Source organism: Mytilus californianus, unplaced genomic scaffold, assembly GCF_021869535.1.
Source record: "Mytilus californianus isolate M0D057914Y unplaced genomic scaffold, xbMytCali1.0.p SCAF_1, whole genome shotgun sequence".
Lineage (NCBI taxonomy): Eukaryota > Metazoa > Mollusca > Bivalvia > Mytilida > Mytilidae > Mytilus > Mytilus californianus.
In genome coordinates this window covers 52,362,494-52,382,003 of record NW_026262581.1, presented here as the reverse complement: position 1 = coordinate 52,382,003, position 19,510 = coordinate 52,362,494, and the positions used below count along the sequence as shown (strand labels likewise).

Genomic DNA, 19,510 nt, shown 5'->3' with positions numbered 1-19,510 from the left:
ACTTACTGCATGTAACTGCGTCTTTTAAATTGTGTAAGCGGTGATGCATGCATAGGATGAAATGCTCACCTTGGCGTCACATATAGTCTTACTGTTTTCAGAGTTTGTGCGAATTCGATATGCTTCACTCCAATTTGTCTTTTCTTTACACGGACTTATATTATATAACTAAAGATAGCTATGCTAGTTTTACATGTTTGGATTAATCATCATTGCATAAAAGATAGACATGTATTGTGAGATCATTGTTTTGAAAGGCTCTGTAATATTGATAATTTATTTATCATTTATTGATCACTCTCTCTAATCCATAGACCAGCTTCATTTGAAACAACCAATTTTAGACGCAATATTGTTTCTAAATCTATTGCGTATTTGATTCTCGGTAAATTGAAAATGATCTATATTTTTTTAAGTTAACATGCTTTATGAAATTCATTTATTAGTATTAAATTTACCTGTGTTATCTGGTTTGATTTCGATGTTCAATCCTAAAATCAGATATCTGATCCCTATCCATTCAGACTCTTTTGATAATCGATTAAGTACATCAGGCCAAAATTGGATAAAACATTGTTTACCCAACTGCGTATATCTAGCTTCTTTATGTTTATCTAAAAGAGATAAGAATTGTCTTTACTTCAGGTATTTCCTCTCAACCAATGAATAGTATTTCTTTTACTCTATAATTGAAAACAAACGCTTTCATTAAAAAATCGTATATCTTTGATAATTTTTAAGAGTAGACAAACTTTTCAACGCCGGGGGGTATCACCATCCCGTTGAAATCATATATGATGATATTAAATCAAAGGTGCTATCATTTTATGTGCATTTAGTGTTCACGCTTTCTATGTATTTTATTTTTGTTTGACATATTTTCTTTTGGCTACGATGGTGTTTGTCTTAATTTTTTGATTGCTGAATCATTGGTGTCTTCTTGTTGTTGAAAACAAATCATACAAAAATAGGTAAAATGAAAAGTTATTCCGTCTTAAACTTAGGCTATAAGTTTTCAGGTTAAATTCAAACTTCTTTATTATTTGAACAAGAACATGTAAATTCCGAGTTGTCTTTTCATAGTTTATATAAATTACATCTTATTGGCATTTTGATTCATTTTCTTTTTGTGCACATCAGTATACTGTTTTGAATCTATCAGCGTAAAATAGTTTATACCTCGTATATTAGGAAAAGCAATAACTGCACCAATGATCAAATCAATTTTATCTTTCACATCACATACTCGCCAAATGACTTCAAATCCACATAGAAAAGTTTCAAATGCATCATCGTATTTGCGCAGAATACAAAGTTCTTTTCCTTTTCTCCAGTATCCCTGTGTAAGATAATTCACAAATAAGTTTAGTGATTACAACAACTAAATATATCAGCCATATATGAAAACTTATACTGAAGTCCTTGCATGATATTGAAGCCATTTCTGCATATATTTGAGTCAATAAATGTACAAAAAGATGGCGGAAGATACCATGACGAAATTCAAAACTCATATGTTTAAAGACAGACAACGCCATAGCAAAATACAAAAAAAACCCAAAGAAAACTAAATACAGATCAATACAAACTCCATTAAAAACCGGGTTTGTAACAATAACTTTCTAGTTTTATTTGTTGTTTTATTTGTGAAATTTAGAAAAAAAATGGTACAGTCAATGTTTTTTCCAACACTCGTTCGATACATATGCTGGCGGACTGTGAGTACCTGAGGGTATCTACAGACTAGTAACCAGTACTTTATTGCTGGCATGAAAACACAGGTATATAAAGGCAGCAGTAGTATACCGCTGTTCAATAGTCATTAATCCATTAAGCGAAAAAAAAAATCCGAATTGCAAACTAAAACCGAGGGAAACACATCAACTATAAGAGGAAAAGAACGGAACAACAGGAATACTGAACTGGAACAAAAACAAACGCTAACATATATAGAAACAGACTATTTGATAACAACTGCCATATTCCTGACTTGGTACAGGATAGTTTCAGAAAAAAATGATGGGTTGAACCTGGTTTTATGGCTAGCCAAACCTCCCGCTGATATGGCAAAAATGACAACACGACGTGACAGGAAAACGGATACTGGACTAGTTCAAAGGCACATTGAGTAGAACATTATGAACCATGAAGTGGATTTGTTTTTTTTTAATTTCTTTTTGGTTATGTATTATTCTAACCAGAAGCTTTGAAATAACAGTTATACGGGAATGTGTCAAACAGACAACAACCCGACCAAAGAGCGAAAAGCAGCCCAAGGCCCTCAATGGGTCTTCAATAAAGCCAGAAAACCCGCACACGGAGGGGGGCTTCAGCTGGTCCCCCCAAAAAATGTGTACTAGTTCAACGAAAATGGATGTCACACTAAACTCCGAAACATATAAATGAACCAAAATTTAAAAAAAAACATACAAGACTGAAAAAGGCTAGAGGTTCCCGATTAGGACAGGCGCAAAAATGTTAAACATGTTTTGTGATATCTCAACGCTTCTCCTATACCTCTAACCAATGTAGAATAAACAAACACACAGCAATACACACAGTAAAACTCTGTTTAAAAGAATTCCGAGTCCGATGTTAGAATAGGTAACAGAAGAAACTAAGCAAAATGACAATAATATAAATTACCAAAGGACTACCAGCAGTTACTGGCATGCCAGCTCCAGACCTTAATTAAGCTGATTGATTCATCATATGAATATCAAGCACAATCCTTCCCATTAGGGGTTTAGTATCATACCATCATAAAATATACAAGAAGAACATAACCCGTATCGTGCCAACAACTGATTTAAGAATAACTGTGTTTATTTCCGATGCAAAGACCCTATAAGTGAATCAGTATTAATTCCAAAAAAATCCATATTTAATTACCTGACAACAGTATCGTTACTTTATACCTTCTGACTTATTTTTAAACAATATAAAAGTATTTGATCGTTTAAGAAATAATATGTCAACCACGTAATTCTTATAAGATATTATTATTTGTTTTTTTGTGGGTGATGTTGATTATTTTCGGTATGAACGTTCCTTTTTAAGGTAAGTCCAGAAAAGGTCTTCGGACGCAAAAAAATATAAAGTGTTCTCTTTATAGGTTATATTTGAAATTAATTTTGAATAAATTCCATTTGTGCTTTTGCTTGTGATACATTAGTTTAAGAATGTGTTTAGATTTCACCTTTGAGGATGCTTCAAGGATGTAAAATGTTCATAAACCAATCGTTTATGAATTTAGTAATACGTTTGTTTAGAAAATAAATCAACTATAACTTTTTACATTTCAATATGAGTAATATGAAAAGACGCTTTGTATATTTTCCACATTTTTTTTACTTCAGAAAACATGACAAAATCAATACCAATACATACAACAAACAAACCATAGAAAATGTTTTGCATACCTTATGCCATGTTGGATCAGCTTGAATAGCAGTTTCTGCATCTTTTAATGCCATTTCATGTTGTTTAAGCTTATTATGTACAGTTGCCCTGTTTGTATACAATATTGCTTCATTTTTGAAGTCTCGTTTATGTGAACAATTTGCTAATCCTTCAGTGTATATTTTGAGTGCCTTATTGAAGTTGCCTGCCTGAAAAGCATCTTTCCCATTCATCCGAATTCTCAAAATGCTTGTACTGATACCGCCTACTAAAAGTTCAAGTATAATATTAACATAGAAATGTCACTAATTTACCGACTTTCCTTCAAATGTCGTTTTCTATGTTGCTCAGTCTTTAGTTAATTCATTACAGGTTAGTGGGAGAAACTGTTTACTCATTTAATTCGTGCATTACATTATACGTGATGTTAGAGAAAAAAAAACACTTTTATTTTTACTGTTTGCCTCGTTCAATTCACGACGTAATCACATCAAAAGCATCGTGCTTCCAATGAGGTTTCGAAATCAGTCCACGGCCAAGTCTCATGAATATGAAAGTGAAAGTAACATTTCATAAAATTCTTGCTTCAAAAGCACGTTTCTGTTTTTAGAAATTCAACGGCGTTTAAATACGTAATTACGTTAGGATTTATATGATAAAAAGTAACATAAAACGAATAGCCAAATTCATCTAAAGTCAAATTTTCCAGGATTAGTTGGAACCGTAGTTTCTTAGTAATTTCTTAATTCATCGACGTTGATGAGTTGTCCATATGTAGCAAAAAAGCATCACTTGAAAGTAAAGCATGCAAAGACTTGTCGTGCTAGAGACAGAATAATATTTCTGGTTGAATAACGTACCTTCGTGCATTCTTATTTAACTACCAGTATCGTGTTTTGAAAAGCAAGTTGAAACTTTTACTGTGCATTCAAGTGTATTGCAAGAAATGTGCATATTCATATGCTATTTACCTGTCGTTTAGACTATACATTTATTTTTTGTGACAGGACTTTAAGAATAAGCTTACCAATCTGACATTAGAAAATAAAAAAAAGTTAAACTTGTTTTACACATACTGAATACCTCATAGATAAACATTTATAAATTGTATTTTCTTTCAATGATAGTATATGCTACTTTTTCTAAATGCAAACAATGGCGTACTTAAAAAAAACAAACGTCTAAATATTTTATTACCTGTACTGTTGTTTGAGGCATTCTGCAATAATCTGAATACTGGGTCAGTTATACTAGTATATTCAATCGGTGTTTTGCCGGCATTATCTTTTATATCTAAACGACAGCCATGGTTAATCAAAAGACCAATGATCGTTTCGCCAATAGTTGTTTTACGTATTTTTAAATCCTTCACAAGAATGTGTAATGCTGTATCTCCGTTACTTTGAGCATTAATCTTTGATGATTCAATTGTATGTGATGTCAGTACATATTTCAAAAACTCAGCATTACCTGAAGAAAAAGCAAAATACAAGGATTGTTATATTCGATTTTGTTGTATTTTGCAGTCTGCCTTATTCTGAACATTCTTTCTATCGCCATTCATATGTTTAGAAAAGGACGACAGACACCAAAGGGACGATCACGAATCATTAGTCGAATAAAAATGACAACAAAAGAAAACTACAAAAAGACAAATAACAATCTACAAAACACTTCACTTGAAACTAAAGACTGGCCAACACGAACCCCACAAAAAACCATTGGTGAACTCAGGACTGTCAGTCATAAAACTTTACTCAGTACCCGGAGCACAAAATTTGAGTCTGATGACAATAATCGTACTCGAAATGTTTATGACCACAAGACCAGGTTCTCTATAAGGTAAGATCCTTCTCCACTTGTGGCAAACGTCGTTTTCATCAACACAAGTACACATTCAGAGATAAGTCTCATTCGGCGTTGTCACAATTGCGGGAAACAGGATGAGATTGTGGCTATGACCAGTGAAACCTATCTCAATGGTCAATCAAATCATGATGGCGTCCTTAAAATTGTTCGGAGGGATTACTTTTGCGTTAAATCTCTTGACATGACATTGGTAACATCCCATACTTTTTCGGTCCACAACAAGTCACCCTGATTATTATTAGTGATATTTTTTTTTAAGATTTTGTAGGTATATGGATAGTATTTTAGTAATAAAATCTGTTTTCGTACATTAGGTAGCACATGCTCTATTTCTTATAAATATTTGAATATTAGATAATATGAAGTTTAGGAGAGTTTTTCGTTTAAATAAAAGAAGGAATAAAACACGACAGCCAAGCCCACTACCGATACAAAAACAAAACAGATAAAACAAAAAGTAAAATAACACATTTGAATACAAAAATATATCTGAACGCGATCCCCATAAAAAAAATCTTGAAGCAAAATCAGATGATCCGGAAGATGAATCAGTTTCTAGTTAATTGTTTGCACTCATCACGTTGATGTGTACAAGTATTCATATTCGGCGATGTCCTAGATTTGACAGGAAGACGAGATCGTTGCTACGTCTGATGTCATCTTCGATACAAGTATTCCATACTTTAAATGATTTTTATCGTCAATAATCAAACCAGAACATCGAATTTTCACAATCTTTGTCATGTATTATATTGTTTGCTCATGTCATAGTTTTAAATTCAGTATATATAGTTGTAATGTATACAAAGTCTTTAAAGAAACACAAATCATCTTTATACAATTTTCAAAACATTTCTGTTAAATTTAATAAATATATGGAACAATCATTGTCTTCCTTAATTGATGTCAACCTCATTGACGTTGTCTTTTAAAAGATCAACACGGGTTCCCTAGTTATAAAAGTTTACCCATAAGTATATTTGTTTTCTAGTTAAATCAAACATAAGTTTTTCTTTTCGATTTTACTATGTCTTATGCGTATTCAAATTATTTTTCGTTAACAAAATAATAAAAGTTCATGATATCAAAATAAATACTGTGTAACCTGTTTTTAAAGTAATGTTTATCCCGAAGCGAATAACATTTTCGTTTAATCCATTCTCGAATTCCTGGAACGAAGCACCATTTTGTAGTAATTTAATTGCCAATTTGCAGCCCCAATCTTTTTTCTGTGTGTCTGAAGTCTCAGCAAGCACATTCAGAACTGACGAGTCAGAGCAACTACAGTTTGAGAAACTTCCAGCAAGTTTTGAATCAGCGCCTGTAATAGCACCAAGTAATAAATAGGAAATGGCTTTCCATTGACCATTTGAAGATAGTCGTTGAAGGATTAAATCCTTAACTTCGTTTGTATCTGGATCTGTTATTTGTGATTCTAAATCAAATATATCTGGAAAAAAGCAATATACATTATATATAATATATAATTTATAAAATGAAATGTTTCAAAACTTTTTTTGATTAATGATAAAAAAAGAACGGATTGGAGAGGAGTTAATAGAGAAATACTGTCTACTAAGTACCAGTGTACTTTATTCATATAGGGACACGAAATTCAAATGAGAAATACATGTGTATTTGTGTATTTAGTAAATACAATGTTGTATTTTAATCCATTTGTCTATTATGAAAATTGGTCTTTCATTAATACCCAGTTAATATAGGAAAATATTTGTTTGCTGCCGAAAAACTTCGTAATTCATAAATAGGGTTATGAATGAAATATATAACACATTTATGCGAAGAACAGAGCATTTGTGTAATGTCCAATCCGATGTTGTTTGGGCTATTGTCTAAGTTAATTGATCATGAATATTGATAAGTTTCATGCGCACGCATTTCTTGCTGATCTTGAAGCACTTGACAATTTTGCTCAAAGGATTATTCAATTAATTTTGATTTTTTTAATTTTATAATATCGACAATTATTGCGTGATTAGCGTACCATAGTTCTGAACAAAGTTGTTTACAAGAACTCAATAATTTTATCGATTTGGATCGATTGCATTGGAAGTTATTGATTTATGTGTATGAAGCTGATCGTTTGGTACAAAATGTCGTAGGTCAATCTGAGTGGTGAATATTGAATTTGCTATTCAGCATCTTATAGAAGTTTTAGTTTCAATGAACATTCCTTTAGTTATGATTGACTTACTGTTCAATCGGAATAAGGTTTTGGCAAAACGGGGACTTACAGTGTCCCAGTACAATGCTGGTAAACTGCAAGCTGCAGCAATTACAGTGTATCTTCAACAATATAATGATATTTTGGGTGCACCGTGGGCTTCAGTTTCCAATACATGACATTTTAGACAAACATGGAGTACACTTAAAAACTGAAGGAAATAGAAGGCTAAGGTTGAGCATCAGAGGAGCCCTGATATATGCAAAAAAAAAATAGGGTAATTTAAAAAAAAAAAAAAAAAAAAAAACAAATTAGCACATTAGCACATACAATTAAAATGTACTTTATATACAAAAGTACATGTACACATGTGTTCAAAACATAAAGCTGATCTTTAATGATTTTAACACATCAACTCTTTGTTGGTTGTGGGTCTATAAGAAACTCAGTGTTTCACTACTAATGATAGAGACACTTTATTCAAGTACTTGTACTATGAGATACATGTACTGTATTCGAATACTTATACAGTTATATATATATACTTATATATATATAAGAAGATGTGGTATGAGTGCCAATGAGACAACTCTCCATCCAAGTCACAATTTGTAAAAGTAAACCATGTTATGTTTACATTTACACGAAGCTGTAAATGCATTAATGTTGTTTATCATGCTCTGCCACTGTTATCAAACAAGTGTATATCGATATTATTCGCTATCTATTACTGATTATAAATGTATGCGTGTATTGACATTTGATGTACATTTTGTTATATGCTTATAAGATGTATTGCTTTTGGAAAAAAGTATTATTATTTTTAATTGTATAATTAACTGAATATAAAGAGGACTGTAAATGAAGTATTAAAATTTAAAAAAAACTATGTCTGTATATACACATTTCCTTTGCTTTCAGTCCAAGAGCTCCCTTTGATAAAAGTTCACCCCGATAGCAAGTTAAAACGTACCGAATTAGGTAAATATGGCATTAAATGTTGATTAATTGAACAATATACAACAATCTCTCCTCTGTTAATATGATCTATGTGACAACTATAGTTGAAATTGGTTAATTTCGATCCAAAGTTTTAGGAATAAGAACCCTTTTCTACGAGCAATATTTAGTCTTTTAGTTTTACTCAAAAATGCCAGGGGGAAGGTGAAAACATATTCACCTTTACACAGCCTCTGATGTATAAGCAGTAGTCCGTTAAGTTCCTTAGAAATCATCTCTCTCTCTCTCTCTCTCTCTCTCTCTCTCTCTCTCTCTCTCTCGCTCTCTCTCTTTTATAAGCTGCATGTTCGAGTTTATTGTGACCATTTTTGAATAGTGTAAATGACAATGTTCTACATTATACATTATATATATCTAACCTTCAACTTCACATAGAATATTTATCATTGCCGCATAACAAGCAACCACGTCTTGTGCTTTGCTATTTATCTGTCGACATACATTAATTGCCTCTATAAATCGTGATAAGGCAGTGACTGGTTCATTTAGACCTTTGTGTGCCAAACCTTGTCTAAAATACCCCTACAATATAAAACGATCGAAAGTATTTAAAAAGGTATAGATTTAATATGGTAGTACGATAATATATATTATTATGTACATTATAAGTATTCATGTAACAATTAATTTGATTTAAGCTTTCCATTTGTGAACTTTCCTTTTCTGTATAGCAGCATCTCAAAGTAAGTTGTTGCTTGCCAAGAACTAAAGACAAATGATTCTTTATTGCTCCTATAGTATTTTTGGTACCTTTTTATAAACACATCTATACATAGAGGTTCTAAAGAGCCTATGTCGCTCACCTAGGTATATGTGAATATTCAGTAAAGGACATTCTCCAATATCGTAGACGAGAATAGAATTCATGACAGAAATTTTGTTTTTGTTGATCTTGTATTTCCGATCATTTTTTTTGTTTAGTTTCTCTCTTATCTTCTTTAGTTTTCGTCAAATCACAAAAGGGTAAAAAATCCTCATTTTAGGGCAAATACTCCTATAAAGAGTGACAGTCTACGACTAATATCAGTAAAATCTGACTTGTTTGTAGATCTTGTCTTGCTGATAATTTTTGTTTTTCTAAAGTTTCTATTTATCTATTATAATTTTCATCATATAAGGCAAAACGCCAAAAAATTGGTAAAAATCGTCATTAAAGGGCAATAACTCTAATAAAGAGTCGTCGGACGATTTTCTCCATTTATCTTAATTGTAGATCTTGTCTTGCTGATCACTTTTGCATGTCTAACTTTCTATTTATCTATTATAATTTTTCAGATATAAGTCATAAACGCAAAAAATTGGTTAAAATAGTCATCAAAGGGCATAACTCTAATTAGGAGTCGACTGACGCTTTCGACCATGATAACTTATTTGTAGATCTTAACTTGCTGATCATCTTTGCGTTTCTTTCTATCTATTATAGTTTTCAAGATAATAGGCAAAAATAAAAAAAAAAATGGCAAAACTCATATAAGAAGTCGCCTGACAGTTTTTATGCAAACGGACAATTGGTAGAGATCAACATTTTGAACATTTCTGCCCCTGTCAGATTTTTTTATTTATAACGGTTTTTAAAATAATAGACATTTTACACCTATGTTCTATTTTTAGCCATGTCCGCGATCTTGGTTAGCAAGCGGGGTCATCGGACACATTTTTTAAACTAGATATCAAAATGATGATTGTGGCCATGTTTTGTTAAATTTTGTCCAGTAGTTTCAGAGGAGAAGATTTTTGTAAAAGTTAACGGACGACGGACGCCAAGTTATGAGCAAAGCTCACTTGGCCCTTTGGCCAGATGAACTAGAAAGGTAATAAAAATGTCATTTAATTTCGGTTCGACCAAAGTATACTAATTTTCATTTTCCTGTTACTTGTAAAAAAAAACATTACTGAAATTAATTTTTCTCAATTTATGTCCAATTAGGTCATATTCATCCTCAAATATTCAGGTATTTATACACCATTTACATTCAAATAGTTCAAAATTGTAATTCACTAGCACTGGGTTGATACCCCTTCTGGTGGACTGTAAGTCCCCAATGATATTATCAGCTCAGTAGTCAATGCTTGGTTAAACTAAAAAAGTCAAACAAAAATACCGAACTACAAGGTAAATTCAAAAAGAGGGAAGTCCATACAAACTGACGTGAGACTCTATATACCACTGGAACGAACTAGCATGATTAATAACAAAATTTTCTATAAGGTCATATACCTCGAGCTCCTCACGTATCAATGTATATATATATTCTTAGCTTTTAAATTTTTTGCGTGTGAAAGGTGACAGTAAAAATCGCATCGGGGGCACACAATTATGAAAAGTGTTATTTTCATTTAAAGGCGTTAAAGATTCTTTTTATTGATATCAGTCAAGTTATAAATATTAAGCCTTCTTATTCCAAACTTCAGTTTCACCAGAAGCTATATAACCAAGGTTTCGTAATCGTCAAGTAGAGGTCATTCTTTTCGAAATTTAAACGGACGCTATCATGATTTGGTTGACCGTTATGGAATATCTGTGTCACAGATTACTAAGTATACATTTGTATGTTCAAAATGTCGAAGCCACAATATGGTCCTCCTTTTCTCGTTTGTGACATCCCTGAATGAGACTTATCACCAATTGTGTACTTGCTACGTATGTCATGTGTTAAACCGGGACTACTTAGCTTTTGGAGCACCTGATATCACTACGGGTTTTCGGTAGGCTAGTATAGCTCCGTCTTTGTTTGTCTATGGAGTGTTCTATAGAATGTCGTCGGTCTCTTTTAACCAGTTTGATAATATATCATCTTCACACGATTAACCCGTAACATGTGTTTTGAAACCCGACGAAAAAGATCATGCATCACCATTATCATATACTACATGGAACACAAGTTTTCATTTTAATTCTTGACATAATTAAGCATAAAAAATCCTGTTTGATGTTTGAATCTGTTAAATCGTGTATTGAACAAATATCTATGTATTCATTATCGCTCCTAAATGACGTTTTATTTACAATAAAGAAACTTGTGAAAAACGATTCATAGATAGTATATTAAATACAAATTTAAATCTTAGCTTGAAGGTACAAAATAAAATAACAATAGAATATATATTTAACTTTCAAACTACTTGCGTTGAAGCATAAAGGTACAAAAGAAAATAACCAATAGAACATTTATTCAACTTTCAAGACTACACTTGAGGCAATACGGTATAGAGATTGAAAACATACTTGTAAATAAGCAGCCTGGGGAATCTCATTCAAAGTTTGTACGATCACGGAAAATAATTGAATTAAATTGGATTAAAAAATTACAGACAGTCTATCCTCTCGGTTTTAATGATAATATCATGGGAATTGGTAATATATCAAGAACCGATTCTGTTAACATTTTGGATATAGTTTCTAAAACTGTTCGTAAAAACCGTTCTCATGGGAGTAGAATAAATCTCAATCAGAGAAAATTTCGTACTAACAATACAAATAATTCGGACCTAATTACTATTTCAAAAAACAACGGCAGACATTATCTGTAAACCAAGCTCTGTTCTTTACCTGTTAATAAATTACATCAAATTTTAGAGGATTGCAACACAATTCCATATTGCAGCCCTTAGTATGAAATCGTCCAAATTATAATTGCATATTGTTATTCTAAACTGTTTTCCAAAATTGATCGCCTTGAAGATCATAAAAAACATTTTATTAAAATCAAATATGTCAATAAAGGTTTTGATTTTGTAAATATTGCCGGTATTTTTAATGATCATTCTGTTAAAGAACAAATTCCTGGCTATTTTGATAATACTGAACTCCCTCTTATTTGTTATGTTAAAAATCTACCCGGAAATATGTGTTTAATTATAGCGAGGGTGTAAAGATGTTAATATCAGTGACAATACACCTACGTCATGAAATTGCAGTAATTCCGAATACATTTATGGCCCCAGTTCCCATGTTATAACAGGAGACCTTAAAATCGTTCATGACCGCGAGTTGAAATCATTCCTAAGTAAAGGACCTAAATATCGTCCCCCGTCAATTATAAACTGGAATGAGTGTCGTAACATCATCCACGACTCACTCCGTACTTACTGCTCGAAATGGATAAAACGAGAAAATGCTGACAAAAATCCTTAGATTCTTTTTTAATTCAGTAATGAACATAGTTGATATTCGTATTAAACATTTTAAAGAACATTTTACTCCTAACAACAACTATAATAGCCCTATTTCTCGTTCAAACATAAGCTAAAAGAACTCGGCAAGGAATTTGTTTTTGTACCGGCTGATAAGGCTCATAATATCATTATTGTTTGACGTAAATTTTACACTGAGGTTCTGTAAAAGGAAATCACGAATTCACCAACATTAAAACTGACTCCATTTTCGAAAAATGACATCTGTAACAAACATTAACTTTTAGCTACCTCTTTACAAGCAGAACCAAATACAATGAAAGTTCCAACTATGTACTGGCTTCCGAAGCTGCACAAAACACCTTACAAATATAGATTTATTTCGTTTCAAGCCATATTTCCACTACTAAACTGTATATTCTACTTACTAGTACACTTGGTGCTGAACTGACTTAAAATAAAGCTAATACTAACAATTAACACTGCCCTTTCCTGGATCTTGATATCTATATCTTTAACGGGAAGCTTAATGCCAAAATTTATCATAAAAGAGATGATTTTTCATTTCCCATTGTTAATTATCCATTTTTAGATGGTGACGTTCCCTTATCACCATCTAATGGTGTTTATATATCTCAACTTGTTCGATTCGCTCGTGTATGTAACAACGTATTTGATTTTAACGAAAGAAACCTCTGTATTACTGAGAAATTATTACACTACGGTTTTCGATATCACAAACTAGTCAAAACATTTACTAAATTTTATCATAGGTACAAGGACATCATTCGTAAATATAAATCAACATGCAGACATCTTATACGTTCAGGTATTTAACATCCAATCTTTTATGGTAATATTCTATACAAAGCACAAAAATGTCGACATTCACCTCAAAAGCTAACCAAACCTTTAAACAGACTTATTCAGAAGGGATATAGTTACGATACTGTTGTCAGGTCTTAAAGATGGCATATTTTTGTACTAATATTAATTCACTCATAGGGTCTTTGCATCGGAAATAAACACATTTATTCTAAAACCAGTTGTTGGCATGATACGGGTTATGTTCTTCTCATATATTTTATGATGGTATGATACTAAACCCCTAACCATGCTAACGGTAGGGATTGTGCTTGATTTTCATATGATGAAGACATAATCTTTTAATCAGTTTAATTGAGGTCTGCAGCTGGCATGTCAGTAACTGCTAGTAGTCCTTTGTTAATTTATGTATCATTGTCATTTTGCTTAGTTTCTTTTGTTACCTATTCTGACATCAGACTCGGACTTCTTTTAAACTGAGTTTTACTGTGCGTATTGGTATGTGTTTGTTTATTCTACATTGGCTAGATGTATAGGGGGAGGGTTGAGATCTCACAAAACATGTTTAACCCCGCCGCATTTTTGCGCCTGTCACAAGTCAGGAGCCTCTGGCCTTTGTTATTCTTGTATGTTTTTCAATTTTAGTTCATTTATATGTTTTGGAGTTTAGTGTGACGTCCATTTTCATTGAACTAGTACACATTTTTGTTAAGGGGCCGGCTGAGGCCTGCCTCCGGCTGCGGGGTTATCTCGCTGTGTTGAAGACCCATTGGTGGCCTTCGGCTGTTTTCTGCTCTTTGGTCGGGTTGTTGTCTCTTTGACACATTCCCCATTTCCATTCTCAATTTTATTGGAAAAAAGGAAAATAATCCATAAATAGTAGATTCTATTTTCAAGACTAATATTGGAGCAATGATGGTTTGGGGAAAAATTACATTTTTGCTTAATATGCGCTTTGTATATAGATTGTCTATATGCCATTTTGTTTTTCTTTGTTGACATAGTTGTTTGTTTTCATAGTGATTAAGATTATAACACAATGTTGGCTGCTGTACCCCAATTTTTAACATTTTTACCTATTATATCTGTTTGTTTTGCTCACACATTGTTGTCAATATAAATGAATTTCAAGCGACTGTCATACAAGTGAAAGGTTTAGCTAGCTATAAAACCAGGTTTAATCAACCATTTTCTACATAAGGAAATGCCTGTACCAAGTCAGGAATATGACAGTTGTTTTCCATTCGTTTGATGTGTTTGAGCTTTTGATTTTACCATTTGATAAGGGACTTTCCATTACTGTGTAAAGTATATACGGCTTTTTTTTCTGTAAATATGCTATTTTCAAGACTAATATTTGAGCAATGATGGTTTGGAGAAAACATTACATTTTTGCTCATGTGCTTTGTATATGGAGTGTCTATATGCCATTTTCAAGACTAATATTGGAGCAATGATGGTTTGGAGAAAACATTACATTTTTGCTTATGTGCTTTGTATAAAGAGTGTCTATATGCCATTTTCAAGACTAATATTGGAGCAATGATGGTTTGGAGAAAACATTACATTTTTGCTTATGTGCTTTGTATATAGAGTGTCTATATGCCATTTTTGTTTTTCTTTGTTGACATAGTTGTTTGTTTTTATAGTGATTAAGATTATAATACAATTTTGGCTGTTGTACCCCAATTTTTGAAATGTTTACCTATTATGTCTGTTTGTTTTGCTCACATATTGTTGTCAATATAATTGAATTTTAAGCGACTGTCATTTATGTACAAAATAATGAACGAAAAACAAATATGTAACACAACGCTTCAAGATTTCCAATAGCGTTTTAAAAAAAAAACGCTTAACAAAATTGAATTTCAATTATCTTAGTCATGTTAATTGAGGGGAATAATTCAACATATCATAAACATCATATTTACAGAAAAAAAAGCCGTATATACATTACACAGTAGTGCCGACAATCGGACTAATCAGGGGGCGAAGCTTTCACCAAAGGCAATGACAGTTAATTTGAAAGTTCATCAACGATATCAGGCATGAAATTTGGTTCGCCTTCCTTGTGGTTTAAAAAATAACCAAAGATTTTTCTACATAGGAACATTTGATAATACAGTTTTAAGATAATATAAAAAAAAGAAGATGTGGTATGATTGCCAATGAGACAACTCTCCACAAGAGACCAAATGACACAGAAATTGACAACTATAGGTCACCGTGCAGCTTCAACAATTATCAAAGCCCAAACCGCATAGTCAGCTATAAAAGGCACCGAAATGAAAAATGTAAAACAATTCAAACGAGAAAACTAACGGCCTAATTTATGTACAAAATAATGAACGAAAAACAAATATGTGACACAGCAACAAACGACAACCACTGAATAAAAGGCTCCTGACTTGGGACAGGCACATACAGAATGAGGCGGGGTTAAACTAGTTAGATGGCGCCAAACCCTCCCCCTAACCTGGGACAGTGGTGTAACAGCACAAAACAAGAACACACTCTACAAAACAATAAACGAAAAACAACTGTTATAAACAACTACAAACAACAACCACTTAATACAATTATAAATTAATCTACTGCAAAACTGCTTGGGAATGATAGAGGCACAAAATAGACATTCATGTACTTCCTTTCCAATTAACCTTTTGTTTGTACCAGTAGTGCAAAAGCATGACAGTATCATAACCTCTTCTTTTTTGTATTTAACAACAATTTTATAGAAGTGTGGAAATGAAATTATTTTTCATGCATCAATACACGACAAACTTTGCCAGTATTTTAAAATTACCTTTTTGGAACTTGTAATAGTTTGATACGAAGTCATAATCGATTATAATCAATTATGCTAAAGAGGATTGATATATGTCTCTTTATTCTCACGATATAACTAATTCATGAACCATGAGTTCATATTTATCCTCTCATCCTGATAAATGACCGTCTGTAAAAGTTTGAAATTAATATAAATTCGAAACGAATGATCGACAGGGCCATGAGTATTTAAAAAAACAACAGACATTGATAAAAAAAAAAACATAGTGAGAGAGAAAAAAAAACCCAGAAAACTTAAGTAAACGTAAAACAGACCACAGGACGTATTGTGTGCAATCTATTTAGCATTCAAAATTTTAAATCACTTTTAACTGGTCAAAATAAAAGTGTCTATTGGACTTTAAGGTAAAATCAAAACAAAAGAATTTTCGCCATTAAAAGATTCTTATGAAATTTGACTAGAGCTCGATAATAGGACACCAATCCCTGAAGACGTGGTTAACACTGTCAAAATCTGTTTTCATGAAAGATACCTTGAACAATAATGATTCAATTGATAATAATCAATGGCATTAAGTAAAGAAAAAAGAATTTAAAAAGAGTCTGAAATAACATAAGTCAAGTAAGTTGATTGTTAGAAACTAAGACGAAAAACTGATTTTACAATGAATAATTGTATGAATTTGGTATGTATAAAATCTTGAGTACCTTGTTAAATCCCGGATAGCAAATTGTGGCTTGCGTTGCATCGTGCAAACTGTTTTTGTAATCTTTTAAGTTGAAATAAACCAGTGACCTATTGCAATGCAATGTTCCCAATTCTTCTGGTCGAAGTGAAATTCGCAATGCTAAAGATATTGCTTCGTTATAAGCATCAAGGGCAAAAGCATTATTATTGTGTTTCAGTGCATCTTTTGCGTCTCCTTTCAATTTTTGAATCGTACCTGAAACAAGATTATTTGAAAAAATTATGGGCATATGCATTGCTCTATTCTAAATTATTACTCTAAATGTTTAAAGCCATTACAATTATCAGGTTTGCAATTTAGTAAACCAGGAGCGCGTTTCGTCTAGATAATTAAGAATACATGGCAACACTCATTATTCAAAACGTCTGTAATATGCCCTATAAGTGATTAAAAATTACAGTCATTATTTTCTTATTCATTTCACATTTTGTAACAAACATAAATCCCATTTCCACGTGCACGGCATGTGTATAGAATAATTTTTCATTATGTACACCAGAGACTAAAACTTTAGAATTGCATAAATATAAACCATTTGAAAGCATAACGACCATAGGGGCATGAATTGAACAGCCGAGATTTAAACTTTGCATAAAGGAGAACTTTAGTTTAATTATAATTCGTAATGTATGCACTGTACAGATTAAATTCATTATTTAAAGTATACAATTACCAAAGCATAGACTGTTGTTCAAATACTATTTAAAATATTGAAAAGACGTCAAATCCAAAAGACATCTGTTAATCAAACGTGTGTGTTATATAGCTACGTCGCATACAAAACAGTGTATATCTTTTATGTACAGTAATAAACAGACACAATTTGGAAAACTGACTTAGCATGAGAGAAAGTCATAAATACATAATATTTATTTCAAATATGAATTTTCAAACGGTATATTAATTTGATTATATATAAACTCCGCAAAAAGATTCTTCGGACGCATGAAAATTGTAATAATATTAACGGTACCTGTTCTATTGTATAAATTTTACGCAAATTGAAATACATACCATATAATTCATTCTGAAAAGATTGTAAGAAGGGACTTCTTGGAGAAAATTGTGGAAAGTAAGACATGGTTTTATCGTCTCTTTATTGAACAAATGATTTTACATTCTCACATAATTTTAGAATGTAACTAAGCACCTGAAAAAAAACCATGCAAAATTAAACTTAAACAAATACTTAATGATAGTCTTTATGCATTATTGTGAAGTCAAAATTTATTCATATTGCATTTATTAATTTACCCTTACTTAAATTCCGTCTGATAAGAAACGTTAGATCAGAATAAAACAGGTAAAGAAAAAAAAAACTGAATCTCAGAAAAAATATGGTATTATCCATAAATTATAATTACCCCTCTTTTCGAAATTCGAAAGGTTTTTATTTATTCATAATCTTATCGTTTTTATGTCCATCTGAATATAAACTAGATATTTAATTTCATATCAAAGTATAATATATTAAATTATTGTGAACTTGTCTATAGATAAGACCTCACAAAAATTGAATGTTAACCATTACCCTGGTGAAATATGCAAAGTCATACATCAGATGATTGCATTCTTCAAATCCCTGTTTTCTAGTGAGGAATTAATTTCTTTATCCGTGCTGTCAAACCATAGTTCAATACAATGTTTTTATAAATCCTTAAAAGCTAAAATATACAGCACATTCGTCTTATAAACTAAGACCGGAAGTAAAGACAACCGTTTTGAACATCTTTTGAAAGACCCCAACACAACTGAGAAACATATCGCAAGTCAAGCATTTTTTGCAGTGAATAATTTTACCGAGCGAATCTCATACTTTTTTGTTACCTCTCTCCACGTACTTTAGATTCAAAGAACAATTAAGAAACAGATATTATTTGCTGCGGAAAAATCTTCACTTTCGATCATAGTACTTGTCGTTTGTCAAAAATGTAGCTAAAAAGGGGTTGGTTTATCATTTTTAAGGGCAGATAAACAGGTAGGGATATTTTATGAATAATCCAAAAAGCAAATGAAAAATACCAAGAGACTAGCGAGAAACTGAAAAATAGGGGTAAAAGCTATGTTTTAAAATTGACGATTATCCATTTCCGCCTAATGTACAATATAGAACGCAAACTAATCTACTGACACATATTTCTTCCCAAATAATTTTTGATATAACTCCTGTGACGGACGTGGATAAAGGATTTTTGTCAGTACTAGAAATAAGATAATTTATAACTCTTGGTCAACTGTTTTGATAATAGAAATACAAATTCTTTGAAGTTGATGTAACATCCATAATGTTTTGCGTTATAAATGTTTCGGTTTTAGTCGAAAGATAAATACAATTTGTTAAAGGGGTATTAGCTGTCAAATTCATGTTCACCGATTTGACTCAAATTCTCATGTTTGATTTATAACATACTTAAACTTATATCCAAATTACAAAAGGTGTAAAATAAACAATTAGCAATACATGGGCTAGATAATATGTATCAGCATATCGTCTGTATGTTAGTCTAGACGCCATCTAGTTCTGCACTTTTTGGTC

General features: G+C 31.9%; 2 long non-coding RNA genes across 2 annotated transcripts; both read right to left on the bottom strand.

The window, feature by feature from the left end:
* Nucleotides 1-464: 464 nt before the first annotated feature.
* LOC127721435 (uncharacterized) lies at nt 465-3,662 on the bottom strand. The gene is made up of 3 exons (XR_007991253.1): nt 3,423-3,662; nt 1,180-1,339; nt 465-614 (listed from the first exon to the last, which is right to left on the bottom strand). It is a non-coding gene; the product is annotated as an uncharacterized LOC127721435 (long non-coding RNA).
* A 2,721-nt stretch (nt 3,663-6,383) lies between these two features.
* LOC127721427 (uncharacterized) lies at nt 6,384-18,113 on the bottom strand. Its single transcript, XR_007991251.1, has 4 exons — nt 17,989-18,113; nt 16,934-17,169; nt 8,836-8,998; nt 6,384-6,721 (listed from the first exon to the last, which is right to left on the bottom strand). It is a non-coding gene; the product is annotated as an uncharacterized LOC127721427 (long non-coding RNA).
* Between the last annotated feature and the right edge of the window lie 1,397 nt (nt 18,114-19,510).